Here is an 8,491-nt window from a genome sequence, read left to right as displayed (position 1 = left end):
TCCTCCTTCTTCCCAGAAATATAATGTGGATATGAAAGCCAGAGTTTCATAGATTTTCAAAGGACCCAAGGAACCATCCAGGCATGCTTAAGACTTGGAAATTTGGGACCCACATGGTACAGGACATGCACAAGATCATATAGCTCAAACAATCCTGAGAAATCTAATTTTAGAACTGTAATCTGTGCTTTCTTCTTCAAAGAGCAGCCAAGTTGAAAGACTCAGTCCATTCGAGTCTTCACATTCAAGTCCAAGATCTTTACAAATTTCCTTAACTTGTTCTCTCCCTCACCAACATTAAGCAGTATGTAAACAATAATTTTATTCTTGTTTTTCTGATAGCTCAATGTAGGGGAAAGAGAATTGGACCAGAAGTAAGAAGTCCTGGCTTAATGTCCTGGCTCTGTTCCTTAATTTTTAACCTTGGATAAGTCACTAGATTTCTTTAAGTCCCTGTTTTTGTACTTGTAAAACTAAGATGCCTGTCTTAATTACCTTCCAGAGTTTTAACAAATTAGAAGGTGAATGTGAATACCTTTTATTCTATTAATATATCTCTTAATGTGAATATCTTCTATTAAATTATACAGTTTTGAGTGAACACAGGCACTTTTATTATTTATTATTTGATCTCCTGGAAGGTTTCTGAAGATTAAAAGAGAAAATTTTATGGGACAGAAATACAAACCACTTAAATGCTCTTTGTAAAATGTAGGATAAGAATGATGTCAGATTCTTGAGTTGAGTGTCCTATGAGGAGCTTCAGCGCACGTCCCAAGCTGAGGTGTCGGCTCAGCCGTTTCACGAGGAACTCTGGTCTGAAGGGCTGGGGGCAAGGCCTCTGCATGGGGCCCGTTATGAGCAAGTGAAACAGACTAAGCACAAAGGGAAAAAAGGTGGATGGGCTAAGCCTGAAGTGAGATTGCCAGATTTATGTCCTTTCCAAATGAAATGTGGACCCTCTAGCAGCAGGAGGTGTGAAGAGAGAGGACCTTCAAGATGGTGCAAAAATAAGATGTGGAGATCACCTTCCTCCCCCAAGATACATCAAAAATACATCTACATGTGGAACAACTCCTACAGAACCCCTACTGAATGCTGGCAGAAGACTGCAGACTTCCCAAAAGCCATGTGGCTGACAGGGTCTTGGTGCTCTGGCCAGCTGTCAGGCCTGAGCCTCTGAGGTGGGAGAGCTGAGTTCAGGATATTGGACCACCAGAGACCTCCCAGCTCCACATAATATCAATCGGCAAGGGCTCTCCCAGAGATCTCTGTCTCAACACTAAGACCCAGCTCCACTCAACAACCAGCAAGCTCCAGTGCTGGAAACCCCATGCCAAACAACTAGCAAGACAGGAGCACAACCCCACCCAAGAGCAGAGAGGCTGCCTAAAATCATAATAAGGTCACAGACACCCCAAAACACACCACCAGATGCGGTCCTTCCAACCAGAAAGACAAGATCTGGCCTCATCCACTAGAACACAGGCACCAGTCCCCTCCACCAGTAAGCCTACACAACCTACTGAACCAAACTTAGCCACTGGGAGCAGACACCAAAAACAATGGGAACTACAGACCTGCAGCCTGCAAAAAGGATACCCCAAACACAGTAAGTTAAGCAAGATAAGAAGACAGAAAAACACACAGCAGACAAAGAAGCAAGGTAAAAAGCCACCAGACCAAAGAAATGAAGAATAGGTAGTCTACCTGAAAAAGACTTCAGAGTAATGGCAGTAAAGATGATCCCAAATCTCAGAAATAGAATGGAGAAAATACAAGAAACATTTAACAAGGACCTAGAAGAACTAAAGAGCAACCAAACAATTATGAACAACACAATAAATGAAATTAAAAATTCTCTAGAAGGAATCACTAGCAGAATAACTGAGGAATAAGAACGGATAAGTGATGGGCTTCCCTGGTGGTGCAGTGGTTGAGCGTCTGCCTGCCGATGCAGGGGACACAGGTTCGTGCTCCGGTCCAGGAAGATCCCACATGCCGCGGAGGGGCTGGGCCCGTGAGCCATGGCCACTGAGCCTGTGTGTCTGGAGCCTGTGCTCCACAACGGGAGGGGCCACATCAGTGAGAGGCCCGCATACCGCCAAAAAAAAAAAAAAAAAGAACAGATAAGTGACCTGGAAGATAAAATATTGGGAATAACTACTGCAGAGCAGAATAAAGAAAAAAGAATGAAAAGGATTGAGGACAGTCTCAGAAACCTCTGGGACAACATTAAACACACTGAATTCAAATTATAGGGGTCCCAGAAGAAGAAGAGAAAAAGGGAATGAGAAAATATTTGAAGAGATTATAGTTGAAAACTTCCCTAATATGGGAAAGGAAAAGGTCAATCAACTCCAGGAAGTGCAGAGAGTCCCATACAGGATAAATCAAAGGAGAAACACACCAAGACACATATTAATCAAACTATCAAAAATTAAATACAAAGAAAAAATATTAAAAGCAGCAAGGGAAAAACAAATAACATACAAGGGTATCCACATAACGTTAACAGCTGATCTTTCAGCAGAATCTCTGCAAGCCAGAAGGGACTGGCAGGACATATTTTAAATGATGAAAGGGAAAAACCTACAACCAATGTTACTCTACCCAGCAAGGACCTCATTCACATTTTTTTTTGTTGTTTTTTGTTTTTGTTTTTGTTTTTTGCGGTACGCGGGCCTCCCACTGCTGCGGCCCCTCCCGTTGCGGAGCACAGGCTCCGGACGCGCAGGCCCAGCGGCCATGGCTCACGGGCCCAGCCGCTCCGCGGCATGTGGGATCCTCCCGGAGCGGGGCACGAACCCGTGTCCCCTGCATCAGCAGGCGGACTCTCAACCACTGCGCCACCAGGGAAGCCCCTCGTTCACATTTGAAAGAGAAATTAAAACCTTTACAGACAAGCAAAAGCTAAGAGAATTCAGCACCACAAAAACCAGCTTTACAACAAATGCTAAAGGAATATCTCTAGCAGGAAACACAAGAGAAAGAAAAGATCTACAGTAACAAACTCAAAACAATTAAGAAAATGGTAATAGGAACATACATATCGATAACTACCTTAAATGTAAATGGATTAAATGCACCAACCAAAACACATAGACTGGATGAATGGATATGAAAACAACACCTATATATATGCTGTCTACAAGAGACCCACTTCAGACCTAGGGACACCTACAGACTGAAAGTGAGGGGATGAAAAAAGATATTCCATGCAAATGGAAATCAAAAGAAAGATGGAGTAGCAATTCTCATATCAGACAAAATAGACTTTAAAATAAAGACTATTACAAGAGACAAAGAAGGACACTACATAATGATCAAGGGATGAATCCAAGAAGAAGATATAACAATTGTAAGTATTTATGTACCCAAACATAGGAGCACCTCAATACATAAGGCAAATGTTAACAGCCATAAAAGGGGAAATCAACAGTAACACAATCATAGCAGGGGACTTTAACACCCCACTTTCACCAATGGACAGATCAACCAAAATGAAAATAAATACGGAAACACAAGCTTTAAATGACACATTAAATAAGACGGATTTAACTGATATTTATAGGACATTCCATCCAAAAACAACAGAATACACTTTCTTCTCAAGTGCTCATGGAACATTCTCCAGGATAGATCATATCTTGGGTCACAAATCAAGCCTTGGTAAATTTAAGAAAACTGAAATCGTATCAAGTATCTTTTCTAACCACAATGCTAAGAGACTAGATATCAATTACAGGAAAAAAACTGTAAAAAATACAACCACATGGAGACTAAACAATACGCTAATAAATAACCAAGAGATCACTGAAGAAATCAGAGGAAATTTTAAAATACCTGGAAAAATATGACAATGAAAACACGACGACCCAAAACCTATGGGATACAGCAAAAGCAGTTCTAAGAGGGAAGTTTATAGCACTACAATCCTACCACAAGAAACAAGAAAAGTCTCAAATAAACAACCTAACCTTACACCTAAAGCAATTAGAGAAAGAAAAACAAAAAAACCCCAAAGTTAGCAGAAGGAAAGAAATCATAAAGATCAGATCAGAAATAAATGAAAAAGAAATGAAGGAAACAATAGCAAAGATCAATAAAATTAAAAGCTGGTTTGTTGAGACAATAAACAAAATTGATAAACCATTAGCCAGACTCATCAAGAAAAAAAGGGAGGAGACTCAAATCAACAGAATTAGAAATGAAAAAGGAGAAGTAAAAACTGACACTGCAGAAATACAAAGGATCATGAGAGATTACTACATGCAACTCTATGCCAAGGAAAATGGACAACCTGGAAGAAATGGACAAATTCTTAGAAAAGCACAACCTTCCGAGGCTGAACCAGGAAGAAATAGAAAATGTAAACAGACCAATGACAACCACTGAAATTGAAACTGTGGTTAAAACTCTTCCAACAGACAAAAGCCCAGGACGGGGTAGCTTCACAGGCAAATTTTATCAGACATTTAGAGAACAGCTAACACCTATCCTTCTCAAACTCTTCCAAAATATATCAGAGGGAGGAACACTCCCAAACTCATTCTACAAGGCCACCATCACCCTGATACCAAAACCAGACAAAGATGCCACAAAGAAAGAAAACTACAGGCCAATATCACTGATGAACATAGATGCAAAAATCCTCAACAAAATGCTAGCAAACAGAATCCAACAGCACATTAAAATGATCATACACCATGATCAAGTGGAGTTTATCCCAGGAATGCAAGGATTCTTCAAGATACGCAAATCAATCAGTGTGATACACCATATTAACAAATTGAAGGATAAAAACCATATGATAATCTCAATAGATGCAGAAAAATTTTTGACAAAATTCAACACCCATTTATGGTAAAAGCCCTCCAGAAAGTAGGCATAGAGGGAACTTATCTCAACATAATAAAGGCCATATATGACAAACCCATAGCCAACATTGTTCTCAATGGTGAAAAACTAAAACCATTTCCACTAAGAGCAGGAAGAAGACAAGGTTGCCAACTGTCGCCACTGTTATTCAACATAGTTTTGGAAGTTTTAGCTACAGCAGTCAGAGAAGAAAAAGAAATAAAAGGAATACAAATTGGAAAAGAAGAAGTAAAACTGACACTGTTTGCAGATGACATGATACTATACATAGAGAATCCTAAAGATGCTACCAGAAAACTACTAGAGCTAATCAATGAATTTGATAGAGTAGCAGGATACAAAATTAATGCACAGAAATCTCTTGCATTCCTATACACTAATGATGAAGAATCTGAAAGAGACATTAAGGAAACACTCTCATTTACCATTGCAACAAAAAGAATAAAATACTGAGGAATAAACCTACCTAAGGAGATAAAAGACCTGTATGCAGAAAACTATAAGACACTGATGAAAGAAATTAAAGATGATACAAACAGATGGAGAGATGTACCATATTCTTGGATTGGAAGAATCAACATTGTGAAAATGACTATAATACCCAAAGCATTCTACAGATTCAATGCAATCCCTATCAAACTACCAATGGCATTTTTCACAGAACTAGAACAGAAAATTGCACAATTTGTATGGAAACACAAAAGACCCCGAAAAGCCAAGTCAATCTTGAGAAAGGAAAACGGAGCTGGAGGAATCAGGCTCCCTGACTTCAGACTATACTACAAAGCTACAGTAATCAAGACAGTATGGTACTGGCACAGAAACAGAAATATAGATCAATGGAACAGGATAGAAAGCCCAGAGGTAAACCCACGCACATATGGTCACCTTATCTTTGACAAAGTAGGCAAGAATATACAATGGAGAAAAGACAGCCCCTTTAATAAGTGGTGCTGGGAAAACTGGACAACTACATATAAAAGAATGAAATTAGGACACTCCCTAACACCATACACAAAAATAAACTCAAAATGGATTAAAGATCTAAATGTAAGGCCAGACACTATAAAACTCTTAGAGAAAAACAAAGGCAGAACACTCTATGACATAAATCACAGCAAGATCCTTTTTGACCCAGCTCCTAGAGAAATAGAAATTAAAAACAAAAATAAACAAATGGGATCTAATGAAACTTAAAAGCTTTTGCACAGCAAAGGAAACCATAAACAAGATGAAAAGACAACCTTCAGAATGGGAGAAAATATTTGCAAATGAAGCAACTGACAAAGGATTAATTTCCAAAATATACAAGCAGCTCATGCAGCTCAATATCAAAAAAACAAAAAACCCAATCAAAAAATGGGCAGAAGACCTAAATAGACATTTCTCCAAAGAAGACATACAGATTGCCAACAAACACATGAAAGGATGCTCAACATCACTAATCATTAGAGAAATGCAAATCAAAACTACAATGAGGTATCACCTCACACCGGTCAGAATGGGCATCATCAAAAAACCTACAAACAAAAAGCTACAAACAATAAATGCTGGAGAGGGTGTGGAGAAAATGGAACCTCCTACACTGTTGGTGGGCATGTAAATTGATACAGCCACTATGGAGAACAGTATGGAGGTTCCCTTAAAAAACTAAAAATAGAACTATCATATGACCCAGCAATCCCACTACTGGGCATATACCCTGAGAATACCATAACTCAAAAAGAGTCATGTGCCACAATGTTCACTGCAACACTATTTACAGTAGCCAGGACATGGAAGCAACCTAAGTGTCCATCAACAGATGAATGGATGAAGAAGATGTGGCACATAAGTACAATGTAATATTACTCAGTCATAAAAAGACACGAAATTGAGTTATTTGTAGTGAGGTGGATGGACCTAGAATCTGTCATACAGAGTGAAGTAAGTCAGAAAGGGAAAAACAAATACTGTATGCTAACAGATATATATGGAATCAAAAAAAAAAAAAAACTCTTTCTGAAGAATCTAGGGGCAGGACAGGAATAAAGATGCGGATGTAGAGAGTGAACTTAAGGACAGGGAGATTAAGAATTGTAAGCTGGGACAAAGTCAGAGAGTATCATTGACATACATACACTACCAAATGTAAAATAGATAGCTAGTGGGAAGCAGCCACATAGCACAGGGAGATCAGCTCGGTGCTTTGTGACCACCTAGAGGGGTGGGATAGGGAGCATGGGAGGGAGACGCAAGAGGGAGGGGATATGGGGATATAAGTATATGCATAGGTGATTTACTTTGTTATACTGCAGAAACTAACACAACAATGTAAAGCAATTATACTCCAATAAAGATGTTTAAAAAGAAATAGAATGATGTCAGAAAGATAACAGAATAGGAAGCTGCAGCCCTCGTTCCCACACAGAGACACTGACTCAACAATATATAGACCAAAATGCCTTCACAAGAACTTCAGAAACGAGTCAAGATGTTGCAGAATGCCAGGTGAGTGCAAAGCCAAGAACAGCTGTGCTGAAATGAGTAAGGAAAGCCATTGCATTCTGTCTGCATTTGCACCTCACCTCAGCTGGCACAGCTTGGCACAATAGGGAGAGATCATCCAATTCGTGGCTTCTCCCTTGAGAGGGAAAGAGAAGCTTGGAATGTGCATTCAACATTCTGGCTTCTCAGGGGCTCCCCAAGGGACTGACTTCTGTCTTCCTGATATTTTGAATGCCTGGGGGTCATGGAGAACAAAAGAGAACTCTGGGACTTGTTGCAGCACCAAAGAACCTGCAGTACCACAAACAGAAAGCATGAGATAACAAGCTCCTAAAAAGTAAGCCAGCAAATCTCTCTGATTGGGAAATTATCTGCATAAGCCCACAGAAGATGGGTTCCCAGGAAAGACTTGAGAGGTCCCCAGAATCTCTGGCCTGTCTGATTGGTGAAGGTCTTCCCTTGTACAAAACTGTTCCATAAAGACTGGAAGAGGTGGCTATTTTTTCAAATATCCCACTCTCAGAGGAAAAAAATTACAAGGCATACAAAGAAACAAGGAAACATAGCCCAATCAAAGGAAAAATAATAAATCTCCAGAAACTGACCCTGAAAATACAGATGTCTATGAATTACCTGACAAAGAATTCAAAATTGATGTCTTAAGTTCAATGTGTATAGAACACAAACAAACCACTAAGTGAAATCAGGAAAATGATGCATGAAAAAAATGAATCATAAACAAAGGATGGAAACAAAGGATGGAAACAAAGGATGAACTTAAGATTCTGGAGTTGAAATTAGGTAGTATAAAAGGCAGAATGGGTTGAACATCACAAAAAATGGGGGAAAAAATGACCATTTCATGAGATGAAGATTCTCTTCATTGCCTTCTTATGCACACAAAATGGTTATTTTGGTTTGGAAGCACATCTGGAGACATGAATTTAAGTGCAAGTATTTTATTTGGGGAATGACCCTAAGGAACACTGTTAAGGAATTGAAATAAGAAAAGACAAGAAGGCAGCCAGTAAAGGGTGAGTTATTAAGGCACTTTGGGCAACTTGAGCTGATCCTACTGGGGAACTCTGGGAGGCAATGTGGAAAAAGTCTCAAAATCATCTCA

Source organism: Orcinus orca, chromosome 2, assembly GCF_937001465.1.
Source record: "Orcinus orca chromosome 2, mOrcOrc1.1, whole genome shotgun sequence".
NCBI lineage: Eukaryota > Metazoa > Chordata > Mammalia > Artiodactyla > Delphinidae > Orcinus > Orcinus orca.
Note: the sequence above shows the minus strand (reverse complement) of the source record.